This window comes from Pan troglodytes, chromosome 2 (assembly GCF_028858775.2).
Source record: "Pan troglodytes isolate AG18354 chromosome 2, NHGRI_mPanTro3-v2.0_pri, whole genome shotgun sequence".
In the NCBI taxonomy this organism is placed as follows: domain Eukaryota; kingdom Metazoa; phylum Chordata; class Mammalia; order Primates; family Hominidae; genus Pan; species Pan troglodytes.
This window is the reverse complement of record NC_086015.1, coordinates 76853014-76869852: the sequence shown is the minus strand read 5'-3', so window position 1 is coordinate 76869852 and position 16839 is coordinate 76853014. Positions and strand designations below refer to the sequence as shown.

Genomic DNA, 16839 nt, shown 5'->3' with positions numbered 1-16839 from the left:
AAACAAAAACAAAAATGAAACCCCAAAAAACAAAAAATAACAGCAAAAAAACCCCAAGCCAAAATGTTAGGTTAAAACAGTTCCAGGTTGGTAGTTCCTCCAATTTCCAAAAGCAAAAACAAATTTTCATTGGCCACAGATATTCTAATCCTCATTGTAGTGGGTTGAAGAGTGTCTCCTTAAAATGCGTGTCTACCCAGCACGGTCAGAATGTGACCTAATTTGGAACTAGGTTCTTAGCAGATGTAATTAATTAAGGATCTCAAGATGAATCATCCCGGATTTAACGTGGGCCCTTATGACTGACGTCCTCATCCTTACAAGAAGAGGAAAGGAGGACACAGAGAGTCCTCTCTGTGAAAGAAGGCCATGTGAAGATGGACAGAGAAATTAGCATTATGCTGCCACAAACCAAAGAATGCTACGAGCCACAGAACCTGGAAGAGGCAAGAATGGATTCTCCAGAGAGCCGTCAGAGGAAGCATAGCCTTGCTGGCATTTTGATTTCAGACTTTTTGCCTCCTGAACTGTGGGAGAATAAATTTCTGTTGTTTAAGCCCTCCAGTTTAATTTGCTATGGCAGCCCTAGGAAGCTACTACACTAGGTTTCAAGGGATTTACACATATAAAATTTCAAGGACCCTCATTTCATAATCTCAAACTATAGAACACACAAAGAAATAAGCCATGATAAGCAAGAATGAGCAGAGATAACAAACTGCAGAGAATAACCTCCAGTATAGGCCTTGGAATGGCCAGTGTGGAATATTAAATAAGTATGCTCAATAGTTCTAAAAAAATTAGAAGGTTATGGAAACTATGATGCAGGTATAAGAGATTATCAAAAGGGATAAGGAAGATTAGAAAAAAAATGTATAACTTCTAAAATACAGAATATGTGATGATTAAAACTAGAAACAATTTATGGGCTAAATAGTACATAAAATGTAGCTAAGGGCCAGGCAGGGTGGCTCACACCTGTAATTCCAGCACTTTGGGAGGTCGAGCTGGGCGGATCACGAGGTGAGGAGTTTGAGACAAGCCTGACCAACATGAGGAAACCCCGTCTCTACTAAAAATACAAAAATTAGCCAGGCCTGGTGGTGTGCGCCTGTAATCCCAGCTACTCAGGAGGCTGAGGCAGGACGATCACTTGAACCTGGGAGTGGAGGTTGCAGTGAGCTGAAATCACGCCATTGCACTCCAGCCTGGGCGACAGAGTGAGACTCCGTCTCAAAAAAAAAAGAAAAAAAAAGGAGCTAAGGAGGAAACTAAAAAAACTGGAAGATAGATCTAAGAAAGTTACTGAAAATAGAGCACTAAGAGATTTAAAAAATTAAAAATTAAGACATTAAAGACAGGATAGAGTGAAAAGATTTCGTATACTTCTAATCAGAGTTCCAGAAGGAAAGACTGAGGGTCGGAGGAAAGGGAGGTGATATTAAAAGTGAAAATGGTTGAGAAGTCTATAGAACTGAAAAAGATACAAATCTTTTTTTTTTTTTTTTTTTTTTTTTTTTGAGACGGAGTCTCACTCTGTCGCCCAGGCTGGAATGCAGTGGCGCGATCTCGGCTCACTGCAAGCTCCGCCTCCCGGGTTCACGCCATTCTCCTGCCTCAGCCTCCCGAGTAGCTGGGACTACAGACGCCCGCCACCACGCCCGGCTAATTTTTTGTATTTTTAGTAGAGATGGGGTTTCACCGTGTTAGGATGGTCTCGATCTCCTGACCTCATGATCCACCCACCTCGGCCTCCCAAAGTGCTGGGATTACAAGCGTGAGCCACCGCGCCCGGCCGATACAAATCTTTAGATTGAAAAAGCAAAGGCTGGCATGGTGGCTCACACTTGTAATCCCAGCACTTTGGGAGGCTGCGGTGGGCAGATCACTTGAACACAGGAGTTTGAGACCAGCCTGGGGTATATGGTAAAACCGTCTCTACAAAAAATACAAAAATTAGCTGGATGTGGTGGTGCATGCCTATAGTCCCAGCTACTTGGGAGGTTGAGACAGGAGGTTCACCTGAACCCAGGAGGTCGAGGCTGCAGTAAGCTTTGATTGCGCCACTGCACTCCAGCCTAGGCAACACAGCGTGACTCTGTCTCAAAAAAAGAAAGAAAGAAAGAAAATGGTAAAATATTTTGACAAATGTAAAAACAGCCACAAAAAATATTTTGGAGGTGGTTTATAATCAACATGTGATGGACATCTATAAACAAAAACATGGAAGATAGGTGGGAATAATTCAGAGTAGATTTAAAAAGTTAAGACCTGGTGCAATGACTCATGCCTGTAATCCCAAAGTTTTGGGAGGCCAAGGCAGGAGTCTCGTTTGAGGCCAGGAGTTTGAGACCAGCCTGAGCAACATAGCAAGACCCTGTTTCTACAAAAAAATAAAAAAATTAGTTGGGTGTGCTGACACATGTCTGTGATTCCAGTTACTCAGGAAGCTGAGGTGGGAGGATCACTTGAGCCCAGGAGTTGCAGGCTGCAGTGTGCTAAGATCATGCCACTGCACTCCAGCCTAGGCAACAGAGTGAGACCCTGTTACTTAAAAGAAGAAGAAGAAGAAGAAAAGAAAAAAGTTAAGGTTCCTGTTTCGTTCAGAAGGAAAATAGTAATATTAGCTATATTTTTCCTAACAAAATCTAAAGTTAGTTGTTTGTTTTTTTAACAGAATGTATAGCTAATGATAAATGGAAATATTAAAAATATAAGAGTATAGGTGAATATACAATATTCATTATAACGTTTCTTTAGACTTCTCTGTGTGCTTGAAACAGTTCTTTTTAATTATTTATTTGTTTTTTTGAGACAGAGTTTCACTCTGCCGCCCAGGCTGGAGTGCAATGGCGCAATCTCAGCTCACTATAACCTCCGCCTTCTGGGTTCAAGTGATTCTCCTGCCTCAGCCTCCTGAGTAGCTGGGATTACAGGCATGCACCACCACGCCTAGCTAATTTTTGTATTTTTAGTAGAGATGGGGTTTTACCATGTTGGCCAGGCTGGTCTTGAACTCCCAACCTCGGGTGATCCGTCCACCTCGGCCTCCCAAAGTGCTGGGATTACAGGTGTGAGCCACTGTGGCTGGCCAAAAAATTTCATAACAAAATATTGGGAGGCATAACCAATGATGACATATCTTTCAGAATAGCTAAAATGAAGAAGACTGATAATATCTAGCATTGGTGAGATTGTGAAGCAACCAAAACTCATACACTCCCAGTGGGAGTGTAAACTGGTCCAATCGATTTGAAAAACTCTTCGACAGAATCTATTAAAACTAAATATATGCATAGTCTATGACTAGAAATTCCACTCCCAGATGTAATATATATTTAATAGGAATCATACTTAAGTGCATCAAAAGATACACAAAAGAAAGTTCAGAGCAACTTTATCTATGATAGCTAAAAACTGGAAATTATTCAAATCCCCAACAAAAGTAGAGTGGATACATGAGCATATTCAAGTGATGAAATACTACATGTCAATGAGATTAAATAAAGCTGCTGCTATGTCCAACTGTGGGTGAATTGCATTAACCTAATATTGAGGGTAAAAAGCCAAAGACAAAAGAGTGTACACTATCTTATTTTATTCATATAAAGCTCAAAAACAGGTCAAACAAATCTCTGGTATTAGAAGTCAGGTTATTGGTTTTTTCTGGGAAGGTGGAAGAGGAAGCACATTCACTTTGTGATATGTACATTTGATATGCTTTCCTAAACCTAAAAAAGATTATTGTTTTAAACATTTCAAGATAATTTCTGAGTCTATTAGCCTATGGTAATTTCAAAAGAAACACTAGAATAGTGGCTCACGCCTCTAATCCCAGCACTTTGGGAGGCTGAGGTGGGTGGATGACCTGAGGTCAAGAGTTCGAGACCAGCTGGCCAACAGGGTGAATACAAAATACAAAATTACTAAAAATACAAAAATTACAAAATGGTGAATACAAAATACGAAATTACTAAAAATACAAAAATTACTACTAAAAATACAAAAAATTAGCTGGGTGTGGTGGCAGGCACCTGTAGTCCCAGCTACTCAGGAGGCTGAGGCAGGGGAATCTCTTGAAACTGGGAGGAGGAGATTGCAGTGAACCGAGATCACGCCATTGCACTCCAGCCTGGGCGACAGAGTGAGACTCTGTCTCAAAAAAAAAAAAAAGAAAAGAAAAGAAATGCTAGAGTGAATCCCTAAGGTGTGGTGAACAATATACAGTTATTTTGAGGAAATTGAGGCTAAAGAACACTTGAATCTGCTTTGCTGCTGGAGCCCTGGGAGGTGTTGATCTCAAAGGTGTTCCCTGGGCTCCACAGAGCAAGAATAATAAGGTGGAGTGGGATGGCTGAGACCTTCAGAGGAGAGAAACCTGAGGTAGCCTCCCATGGCCCTGGAGTAGGTCATGGCACGGCCAAAATTTCTATGTCCCAGGGAGAATATTAGGTTTCTGAGCCAGAGAGTCCTATCAGGCTCACCCCTAGTATTCACAGGCTCTGGGGCAGGAGTACAAATGAAGGCCTCCTACTACATGTTTACACAGAAGTTATAAGTCAAACTAACCACTGTCAAATGAGTTATATGCTTCTGCTTGACAAATATGCTTTTATAATGACCTTGAAGGCCATAATGCACACTGAGTTCTAGACTTGTACATGGCCATGGTGGAAGGCCAGTCCCCAGTTCCCAGCTTTTGCTCTATCCCTTTTCCCTCCACCCTGGGAATGCATGGACACCCCTGTCCACATGTCCAAGCTTCATCTGTGTCTTTGCAGACAACTGCTGTACACCAGAGGCACAGTTTGCCTTCAGGAGGACCACTTGGCAAAGAGGTCAATACCAGTCCTGGAAATAGACTCAGGATCATTAATGTAGGGAATTATATTGGGAATTATGGGGTCTTGGCTATCCAGTGTGTGTTCTAGAAGTGGGGATGGGCTTGGTCTCTAGACAGGAGGGCACTGCCTGAAGAAGGCCAAACTGGGAGCTGGTAAAACATAGGGTCCACTAGGGACCCTGATACGGTTTGGCTGTGTCCCCACCCAAATCTCATCTTGAATTGTAGCATGGGAGGAACACAGTGGGAGGTAACTGAATCACGGGGGCTGGGTATACCCCCCTCTAGCTAGGGTATAAGGAATAGTGTAGGTCCTTGTGCCAATGAGGGAATGTCTCAGACTGTAGAGCTATGAAATAGGACTTTGGATGCCTCAGCAAACACTAGTCTTCATGCCTGGAGACCACATGGGACTGGACATTCCTGCACATGTCTGTGTAAGACAGGACTCCAAGGATCAGATGTCCTCTCAGGCTACCCCAACTCTGTGATTCTTCGAAAACTTCCTAGAAATGAAATGGCACCTTGAGGGGAATTATAGAGGAAGAAAATAACCTTAACTTTTTGAATGTTCTCCAAAGAAATTGAGGAAAAATTCTGAAGTGATGGAGTTTACTATGAATTTACTGGCAAACTGCAGCTAAAGAGAGAAATTAAGTTCAGAGATGGAAAATCAAAGTTACTTTTTTGCACGCCTGAGTCTTGTGCATTGAAAGTTCATAGTTAATACACATTTTATCAATGCTGCTGAGGTCTACTATGGTTTTAAGATTCATCCACTTTTTAGAGGCTGGGCATGGTGGCTCACACCTGTAATCCCAGCACTTTGGGAGGCTGAAGCGGGTGGATCACCTAAGGTCAGGAGTTCAAGACCAGCCTGCCCAATATGGTGAAACCCCATCTCCACTAAAAAATACACAAATTAGCCAGACATGGTGGTGTGCGCTTGTAGTCCCAGCTACTTGGGAGGCTGAGATAGAAGAATTGCTTGAATCCAGGAGGCAGAGGTTGCAGTAAGCTGAGATTGCACCACTGTACTCCAGCGTGGGGCTACAGAGCGAGACTCCGTCTCAGGAAAAAAAAAAAAAAAAGATTTACCCACTTTTTAGAAAACCTTGACTCATAGTTCATGTCCCTCTCATCACAGGGAAAGGGGAAGAAGTTCACCAGTTTTGTCTGGTTAGAAGATGGAGAAAGAGGGAGGAGAAAAGACCATGATTATGTATGCTACACATAGATCACCCAAGAGGTATTTCAATCAGTGAACTGGTGAACTCAGTTGTTCATCAGTCACTGGTTCTTGTCACGGTAAACTCCGAATACAATTTTGCCCCCAGTTGTTCACTAGTTCACCAGTTCTTGTCATGGTGAACTAAGATACGATTTTGCAATTAAAATGTGTAATTTTTGGGGGTGAGGGGACAGGGTCTCTGTCTCCCAGGCTGGAGCGCAGTGGCACAATCTTAGCTCGCTGCAACCTCTGTCTCCCAGGTTCAAGTGATTCTCCTCCCTCAGCCTCCTGAGTGGCTGGGATTACAGACATGTGCCACCATGCCCAGCTAATTTTTGTTTTAGTAGAGACAGGGTTTCACCATGTTGGCCAGGCTGGTCTCAAACTCCTGACCTCAAGTGATCCACGCGCTTCGACCTCCCAAAGTGCTGGGATTACAGGCATGAACCACCATGCCTGGCCTAAAATGTGTAAATTCTATCCCAAATTCCCAGGACATACATATAACTAAAATTAGACATCTTGGGATTATTTTTGGGGGGAACTGGACAATATGAAACAGGATAATGGTGAAGGAAGACTGATGTTGCTATGTGCTAGTAATGGACTTGCTCGCTACAATAATTAAAACAAGATGCCATTGGCACAAGTAGCTTCATCAAACAGCATAAAACCCAAGAAAACAGGCCAGGTGCAGTGGCTCACAACCGTAGTCCCAGCACTTTGGGAGGCCAAGGTGGGAGGATCTCTTGGGTCCAGGAGTTCAAGACCAGCCTGGGCAACATAGTGAGATCTGCCTCTACAAAACATAAAAATTAGCTGGGCATGGTGGTGTGTGCCTGTAGTTCCAAGTACTTGGAAGCACAGGCGGGAGGATCTTGAGCCCAGGAGTATCAGGATGCAGTGAGCCATGATTGCATGGAGCCACTGCACTCCAGCCTGGGTGACAGTGAGACTCTGTTTCCAAAAGCAGAAGCAGCAACAGGAACAACCCTCCAAGAAAACCCCAGGAAAACATTCTGGCCAATATTAACCTGTGCAGTACAATAAAGAATGCTGTTCAAATCAGTGTGGAAGGATAGCTTTGGGGTGAACTGATGCCAAAATGCACTCAGGATGAAATAAAAAGTTGCATGTAAACAGTAAACCATAACTGAAAGAAAATAGAACTAAATAGTTTTATGATTTTAGTTAGTTTAGTTTAGATAGATTTTGTGAGTATAGCAACAGTCAATGTTGTTTATAATGACAAATTGGATATAACTGAATTATCTAATAATTGCAATTAGATAATGGATTATGATACATCAATTCAATAAAATGTTACTGACATAGATTTTTTTATGATGTTAATTTAAAAATAAGCTATCAAAAAGTAAGTACAACTTAGTCTTATACAGAAAGAAAGCATAGAGGCTTAGAAAAAAGAATGTAGATGTGGGCTGGGCACGGTGCCTCACACCTATAATCCTAGCATTTTGGGAGGCCGAGGCGGGTGAATTACCTGACGTCAGGAGTTGGAGACCAGCCTGGCCAATATGGCAAAACCCTGTCTCTACTAAATATATAAAAATTAGCCAGGTGTGGTCGTGGGCACCTATAATCCCAGCTACTCGGGAGGCTGAGGCAGGAGAATCGCTTGAACCTGGGAGGCAGGGGTTGCAGTGAGCCGAGATTGCACCACTGCACTCCAGCCTGGGGGACAGAGAGAGACTCCGTCTCAAAAAAAGAAAAAAAATGTAGATGTTAGTTAACGTGGTTATCTCTAAAAGCTGAATTTATTTACTTTGTGTTCTCCTGTTTCTTTTTTTTTCTTTAATAAGGAATTCCCTCAGAAAACCCTAAATTCTTTAAGAGATTGGGGGGGGGTCTCCCTATGTTTCCCTGGCTGGTCTTGAACTCCTGGACTAAAGTGATCCTCCTGTCTCAGCCTCCCAAAGTGCTGGGATTACAACTGTGAGCCACCAAGCCCAGCCAAAATTTCTATATGTAGCTTCTCTTACTAAGCAATGCTTACTACTTTTAAAACTTAATGGATGGCTGGGTGCGGTGGCTTAGGCCTGTAATCCCAGCAGTTTGGGAGGCTGAGGCAGGCGGATCACAAGATCAGGAATTCGAGACCATCCTGGCTAACATGGTGAAACCCTGTCCCTACTAAAAATACAAAAAAAAAAAAAAAAAAAAAAAATTAGCTAAGTGTGGTGACAGGCGCCTGTAGTCCCAGCTACTCAGGAGGCTGAGGCAGGAGAATGGCGTGAACCCGGGAGGTGGAGCTTGCAGTGAGCCGAGATCACGCCACTGCACTCCCAGCCTGGGGGACAGAGTGAGACTCTGTCACAAAAAAAACAAAAAACAAAAACAAAAACAAAAACAAAAAACACTTAACGGATGCAGCCTTATGAATATGAGACGAAAAACTAGGAATGAGCCAAACAACCCTCAAGGGGTAAATGGACACACAAAATATGGTAGACCCATCCACAAATACAATTCCTCAATCGAAGGGAATGAACTACGGGCACACGTTACAGCATGGATGGACCCTAAAAAACGTTGTTATGTGAAAATACCACATATTGTATGATTGCATTTACATGAAATATCCAGAAAAGACAAATCTACAGAGATAGAAAGTAGATTAGTAGCCTGCAGCTGGAGGTTGGACCAAGGGTTAACTGTTATGAGCAGAGAGATTTTATTGGGGAGATGGAAATGTTCTGAAATTGGATTATGTTGATGATTACACAACTTGATACTAGAAATCACTGAATAATAAGTATGATTAAAACAGAGTGAATATTATGAAATGTAAATTATACGTCAGTAAAGTTGTTTTAAAAAACTTAATGGAGAATTTGGTGAAAGTTGAGAGACCTAAAGGTTTAGAGGTTTGGTTCTGTTTTATTTTTAATATGAAGGAGAGGAGGAGGAAAAACTGATAGAGATTTTACAACTACAAAATTAGAGAATCTTGCTTTCAACATGATAGCGTCTGTACAGATGTTTAGAGTGGCTACACCACGGTACTTTTAATGCTAGGGGAGAAAGCCTATCTAGATTTAGACATAGAACAGTGATGCTCTTTCCCTAACCAACTGTGGGTTCCTGGAGGAAAGAAACCACTCCTTGGCCTCAAGTATTAACATCTCTGGCCGGGCGCGGTGGCTCACGCCTGTAATCCCAGCAATTTGGGAGGCTGAGGTGGGTGGATCACTTGAGGTGAGGAGTTTGAGACCAGCCTGGCCAACGTGGTGAAACCCTATCTCTACTAAAAAATACAAAAATTAGCCGAGTGTAGTGGCATGCGCCCGTAATCCCAGCTACTGGGGAGGCTGAGGCATGAGATCACTTGAACTTGGGAGGCGAAGGTTGCAGTGGGCTGGGATTGCACTACTGCACTCTAGCCTGAGTAACAGGGCAAGACTCCATCTCAAAAAACAAAAACAAAAACAAAAAAAAACCTCCCACCAACCGGCTGGGTAACCTTCCACAGTTACTTTCTCCAGCTTTCAGTTTCGTCTGTTAAAAAAAAAGGGGGGGGTTGGACTAAATGATTTTTAAGGTTGCACTAAATGATTTCTATAGTTCTGTTCAGCTATAGAATTATTTTCCTTGCCATTCACCACCCTCAGCAATTTGCCCTAGACTCCTTTCCAATCCCATTGCTTATTGCTTCAGTTCCTGTATCCTTTACATCAGATAAGGTGACCTGGTTCTACCCCATTTATCTGCATTTTTTTCTCCCCAGAGCCTTTACTGGGGCCCCAGACTTTCTTACTAGAAATGTGATTTTTCTAATTGTTTCAACCCTCAAGCATTTCTCTATCTCTGGATCTCTCAGACATGAATTTGTACACTGTTGTTTCTTGCTGCTGTGCCATTTATCAACTGCTACACTATAAACTTCCTCCAAACCCACTGACTTAAAACAACAGCTATTTTATTATGCTCACAAGTTTGTGAATTAGGAATTAGATCAGGCACAGTGGGGATGGCTCTGTCTCATCTGACATAACTGGACCCTCTGCTGGGGTGGGTCTGATGATTGGAGGTAGCTGGGATGGGGCCTTAAGCCTGGAGCCTTCTTTCCGGCTGTTAGCTAGATTTTCTCCACATGGCATCTGCTAGGGTTTGAATGTCCAAAATGGCTTCTTTACTCACGTGAACGGCACCTGGGCTGAAATGGCTGGGACAGCTGGGATGGCCACATAGCCTCTCCATGTGGCTAGGCTGGGTTTCCCCACAGCATTGCGGTTTTAGGATAGTTGGATTTCTGATACCATGGCTGGCTTCCATCAGAGCACAGGTTCTAAGAGTTGAGGATGGGAGCAGCAAGGCCTTCTATGACCTGGTCTTTGGAAGTCACACAGTGTTCTTTTCTGCTGCATTCTGTTTGCTTCACAGGGCCAACTCAGATTCATTCTGGGAGGGTACTACACAAGGTGGGGGTAAGTGTTGGGTGTAGTGCTCATGGTGGCAGGGGGCATCTTTAGAAACTGGCTGTCACAACTGTGAATGCTTCTGTGTTTTATTTTCATAACTAAAGTCTAAATTATTTGAGATCAGGAAAGATTTATTTCCTCTTTTATTACCTTCACTGTCTCCTCCTTCTCTCTTCCCACAGCATAAAGAAGAGAAACACATGTTTTATGGACTATAGGCAGGATGGCTGGGCGTGATGGCTCATGCCTGTAGTCCCAGCACTTTGGGAGGCCGAGGTGGGCAAACCACATGAGGTCAGAAGTTCGAGACCAGCCTAGCCAACATGGTGAAACCCCATCTCTACTAAAAATACAAAAATCAGCCAGGCTTGGTGGTGTGCGCCTGTAGTCCCAGCTACTTGGGAGGCTAAGGCATGAGAATCGCTTGAACCTGGGAGGTGGAGGTTACAGTGAGCCAAGATTGTACCACTGCACTCCAGCCTAGGTGACAGAGTAAAACTGTGTCTCAAAATAAATAAATAAATAAATAAATAAATAAAAGAATATAGGCAGGAGTCTGGATAAGCTCAAGGGTCCCAATCCTGGCTGTGTCATTTACTAGCCATGTGACTTGGGACAATCACTCAACCTCTCCGTATCCAAGTTTCCTCATTTACACAATGGTGGTGGTGGTGGTGGTGACATGATAGCACTTTTTCTCATAGAAATGATAGGAGGATGAAATAGTGATATTGTTAGCAAATCACTTAGAAGAAAAGGCTACTATACAACAAGCAACCAATGAATATCAGCTACTATTGTTGTTGATTTAATTTAGACCATCAATTTATCATGATTTGGGGGCAGCGTTGCCCAAAGGAAAAAGGAAGAATCTAACCATTGTTTTCTGAAATGCAAAAAACAAATTATCCCACAAACTGTGATGATGAAGGCAACTGGCTCTACAGCGTCTGTTCAGACACTATCCCAGAGGCTGGAGACTTCTGAAGTCAAGAAGACATGTTTACATTTTCTTGTTTCTTCATGTCTTATCTAAAGATATATTTAGATAAAAGAGTATAAGTGGATACAAAGGCCTTACTCCTTGCCTCAATATGGGACAACTCTGAAAAAGCTGTTAAAAACTGAAGAGGAAAAAAGCCATCCCAGCTCCAGAGCTCCCAGTAGAAATGGTTTCTTTTTTTTTTTTTTTTTTGGTGACGGAGTCTCGTTGGAGCGCAGTGGCTTGATCTTGGCTCACTGCAACCTCTGCCTCCCGGGTTCACGCCATTCTCCTATCTCAGCTTCCTGAGTAGCTGGCACTACAGGCACCCGCCACTACGCCCAGCTAATTTTTTTGTATTTTCAGTAGAGACGGGGCTTCACCATGTTAGCCAGGATGGTCTCAATCTCCTGACCTCGTGATCCTCCCACCTCAGTCTCCCAAAGTGCTGGGATTACAGGCATGAGCCACTGCGCCCGGCCAGAAACGGTTTTTTCATGTCTTATCTAAAGAGAGTATATGCTTAATTGGCTATAAATTACAATTTAAAAATCACAACCAAAGGAAAAAAAATAAAAAGAGAAAAAAAAAATCACAACCAAAAGGCTGTTAAATACTGAGATGACCACGAAAAACAAGTGTAAATAAACAAAACCTGTAAGGCAAAAAAAAAAAAAAAAAAAAAAATCATCAAAAAACTGATGTGAAACAAAGAAAATGTCAACGCAGAGAAAAGAAGTTCAAGTAAATGGAAGCATGAATGAACACTTGCAGAGGATATGCAAAAAGCAGAGTGGAGAATGGAGCACAAATCAAAAGAAGAAGATTAGAAGAAGGATCTGAAGGCATGTTTTGATTATGTACAACTGACAATAACAAAATTGCTAACTGCATTTTAAACACTAAGACATCCTGTTGCAAGGATTGGTCCTTATTTTGGAAAAAAAGCAACTAATGTGAACTCTTCTGGGAAAACAATATAAAACAAGCCAGTTATACTATTTTAACTTTACAGAGAAGTGCCTGTAATGAGTTTACAATACATATAATCTACAGAAATAGTTTCAAATTGCAGGAGGGCCAATTTTCCTCCTACTTAGAGCTCGTTTTGTTTTGTTTTTTTTCCCTCAACAAGATTGGCTTTCTTTTGGGAGGCTGCAATAATCAAAAGACATTCAGGAAGATAGAACGCCCTGGCAATGGATTTTTTTCCCCCTAGAGACAGGGTCTCGCTGTGCTGCCTAGGCTGGAGTGCAGCAGTACAATCATAGCTCACTGAAGCCTCAACCTCCTGGGCTTAAGTGATCCTCCCGTCTCAGCCTCCCAAGTAGCTATGACTACAGGTGCATGCCACCACACCCAGCTAATTTTTTTTTCTTTTTTTGAGATGGAGTCTCACTCTGTCACCCAGGCTGGAGTGCAGTGGCATGATCTCAGCTCACTGCAACCTCCGTCTCCCGGGTTCAAGTGATTCTCCTGCCTCAGCCTCCCCAGTAGCTGGGATTTCAGGCATGTGCCAGCACACCCAGCTAATTTTTTTGTATTTTTAGTAGAGACGGGGTTTCATCATGTTGGCCAAGCTGGTCTAGAACTCCTGATCTGAAATGATCTACCCGCCTCAGCCTCCCAAAGTGCTGGCATTACAGGTGTGAGCCACTGCGCCCAGCCCCAGCTATTTTTTTAAAAATATTTTTTTGTAGAGACAGAGTCTTGATCTGCTGTCCAAGTTGGTCTTGAACTCCCGGCCTCAAGTGATCCTCCTGCTTTGTCCTCCCAAAGTGCTGGGATTACAGGCATGAGCCACCATGCCTGGATGGATTTTTAAAGTAAAGTCATGCATCATGTAATGACAGGGACACATTCTGGAAAATGTGTCATTAAGTGATTCTGTCTTTACGTGATTGTGTGAACATCAGAGCATACTTACAAACTTGGATGGCCTAGCCTCCTATACACCTGAGCTGCATGGTATAGGCTTTTGCTCCTAGGCAACAAACCTGCACAGCATGTTGCTGTACTAAATAATGTAGGAAACTGTAACAGAATGATAGGTATTTGTATATCTAAATATATCTAAACATAGAAAAGGTACAGTCAAAATACAGTGTTATAATCTTATGGGGCCACTATCTTTTATATGTGGTCTGTTGTTGACTGCAAAGTCATTATGGGACACATGACTGTACAGGCAAACTCATGGCTTTAAGACCCCTCAGTGAAGAAATGCCGGGAAAGGACACTGCAGGAAAATCAAGAAGGAGGCTGCAGAGTTAATTTGGGGAATTTCAGTATTGAAGGGAAGGTCAGCATTCCAGTCTAAGACTCTAAGAAGGAAAGTTGAGTGCTGATGGTTTTGGGGGATGCTTTTGGAGATACACCTATACAAAGAGATGGAGTCTCGCTCTGTCACCCAGGCTGGAGTGCAGTGGTGTGATCTCGGCTCACTGCAAGCTCTGCCTCTGGGTTCATGCCACTCTCCTGCCTCAGCCTCCCTAGGAGCTGGGACTACAGGCACCCACAACCAAGCCCAGCTAATTTTTTGTATTTTTAGTAGAGACGGGGTTTCACCATGTTAGCCAGGATGGTCTCGATCTCCTGACCTCGTGATCCACCCGCCTCGGTCTCCCAAAGTGCTGGGATTACAGGCGTGAGCCACCGCGCCCGGCCATACCATTTCTACCAGGAGCTCTGGAGTTGGGATGACTTTTTTCTTCTTCAGTATTTAACAGCCTTTTCGGAGTTGTCTCATATCAGGGCAAGGAGTTAAGGCCTTTGTATCCACATCAGCACTCTGGAGGAGGGTAACTGGATAAGGTAGTTCTCTCTAGGTAAGGGCAGTGCCCTGTGAGGAACACAGCTATGAGCCAACAGCAGCAGCATCCCTTCCCAGCATCCAGAGTCTTCTGACTGTTGTCCAGGCACCCACAGATTCTCTTTTTTATTGAGATATTACACAGAGTAATGTGCACAAATCTTAAATCCATGGCTCTATGAATTTTTGTGTATGAATAGACTCATATAATTCCCATTCAAACTAAGATAAAAACCAAATTTTCACTACTCCAGCGGGCTGTCTCATGTCCCCTCAATAACCATTCACACAGATGTAATCACTATTCTCACATCTATGAGCATACACTGGTTTTGCCTGTTTTTGAATTTCATATAAATGGAAATATCTAATATATACTCTCTTGGGTCTTGCCTTTTTGACTTAATGTGCCTAATGTGATTCATGTATGTTGCCATGCATAGCAGTAATTTATTCTTACTGCTGTGTGGCAATATTGAGTGAATATACCACAATTTGCTCATTCTACTCTTTTTTTTTTTTGAGGCAGAGTTTCACTCTTGTTGCCCAGGCTGAATTCCAATGGTGGGATCTTGGCTCACTGCAACCTCCGCCTTCCGGGTTCAAGTGATTCTCCTGCCTCAGCCTTCTGAGTAGCTGGGATTAGAGGCATATGCCACCACGCCTGGCTAATTTTGTATTTTTAGTAGAGATGGGGTTTCTCCATGTTGGTCAGGCTGGTCTTGAACTCCCGACCTCAGGTGATCTGCCCACCTTGGCCTCCCAAAGCACTGGGATTACAGGTGTGAGCCACCATACCTGGCCCTTACACCTGGCCCTTGACCATTCTACTCTTTTTTTTTTTCCTTTTTTTTTTTTTTGTTGAGACAGAGTCTCGCTTTGTCACCCAGGCTGGAGTGCAGTGGAGTGATCTCCGCTCACTGCAAGCTCCGCCTCCCGGGTTCAGGCCATTCTCCTGCCTCAGCCTCCCAAGTAGCTGGGACTACAGGCACCTGCCACCACGCCCAGCTAATTTTTTGTATTTTTAGTAGAGGCGGGGTTTCACCGTGTTAGCCAGGATGGTCTTGATTTCCTGACCTCGTGATCCGCCCACCTCAGCCTCCCAAAGTGCTGGGATTACAGGTGTGAGCCACTGCGCCCGGCTCCGCCCATTCTACTCTGAATGAGCACTTGAGTTGTATCCAGTTTTGACTATTATGAATAATGTATCCATGAACCCTCTGGTACGTGTCTCTCGACTGAATATTACTTCAGTTCTGTTATGTATAAAAGAGGAATTTCAAGGTATACATATGTTTAGCTTTAGTAGATACTGCCAAACAATTTTTTAAGGTAGTTATACAAGTTTACAATCCCACCACAATCTTTCTAGCCAAAAAAGGTACATTTAAATCATTTCTGCATGAGGGAATAAAAATATGTTCACACCCATCTGTACTAAACAATACAAAAATTAGCCGGGTGTGGTGGCACGTGCCTGTAACCCCAGCTACTTGGGAGGCTGAGGTGGGAGAATCCCTTGAACCCCGGGAGGCGGATATTGCAGTGAGCCGAGATCGCGCCACTGCGCTCCAGCCTGGGCGATACAGCAAGACTCCAACTCAAAAAAAATTATAATAAAAATAAAAATATGTTCACTCTGAATCAAGGAAAACATTAGTTAGGCTAAGGATAACTAGACTGTAAGAACTTTTTAATAAGTAAGATAAAGACTTGAATCAGCTGTTCTCCATGGGTATTGTAGAAACTTTTCTCCAGTAATTTTGCAGGAGTGTGAAGAATGTTTAAGGGGTTCCATAAGTGTAGTCATAGGTCAGGTTCCTTAGAAGCAGATCCTGACAGATTTTTTTTTTTTTTGAGACAGAGTCTTGTTCTGTCGCTCAGGCTAGAGTGCAGTCGTGCGATCTCCGTTCACTGCAACCTATACCTCCCAGGTTCAAGCAATTCTCCTGCCTCAGCCTCCCAAGTAGCTGGGACTACAGGCATGCGCCACCACGCCCGGCTAATTTTTGTATTTTTATTTATTTATTTATTGTTATTTATTTATTTTTGAGATGGAGTTTCACTCTTGTTGCCCAGGCTGGAGTGCACTGGTGCGATGTTGGCTCACTGCAACCTCTGCCTCCCAGGTTCAAGTGATTCTCCTGCCTCAGCCTCCCGAGTAGCTGGGATTACAGGTGCCCACCACCATGCCCGGCTAATTTTTGTATTTTTAGTAGAGATAGGGTTTTACCATGTTGGCCAGGCTGGTCTCGAACTCCTGACCTCAGGTGATCCACCCATCTCGGCCTCCCAAAGTGCTGGGATTACAGGCGTGAGCCACCATGCCCGGCCTATTTTTGTATTTTTAATAGAGACGTGGTTTCTCCCTGTTGGCCAGGCTGGTCTTGAACTCCTGACCTCTGGTGATCTGCCCACCCCTGCCTCCCACAGTGCTGAGATTACAGGCGTGAGCCACTGTACCCAGCCAGATCCTGAGACATTTTGATGCATGTGATCTATGAGGAAGGGTTCTCTGGAGAAATTTAT

The 16839-nt window shown here is 43.3% G+C and overlaps 1 long non-coding RNA gene across 1 annotated transcript in view; it reads right to left on the bottom strand.

Annotated features, from left to right (window-relative positions):
- LOC129143509 (uncharacterized) overlaps positions 1–16839 on the bottom strand; it is a 38472-nt gene that overhangs the window by 14593 nt on the left and 7040 nt on the right. The window lies entirely within an intron of this gene.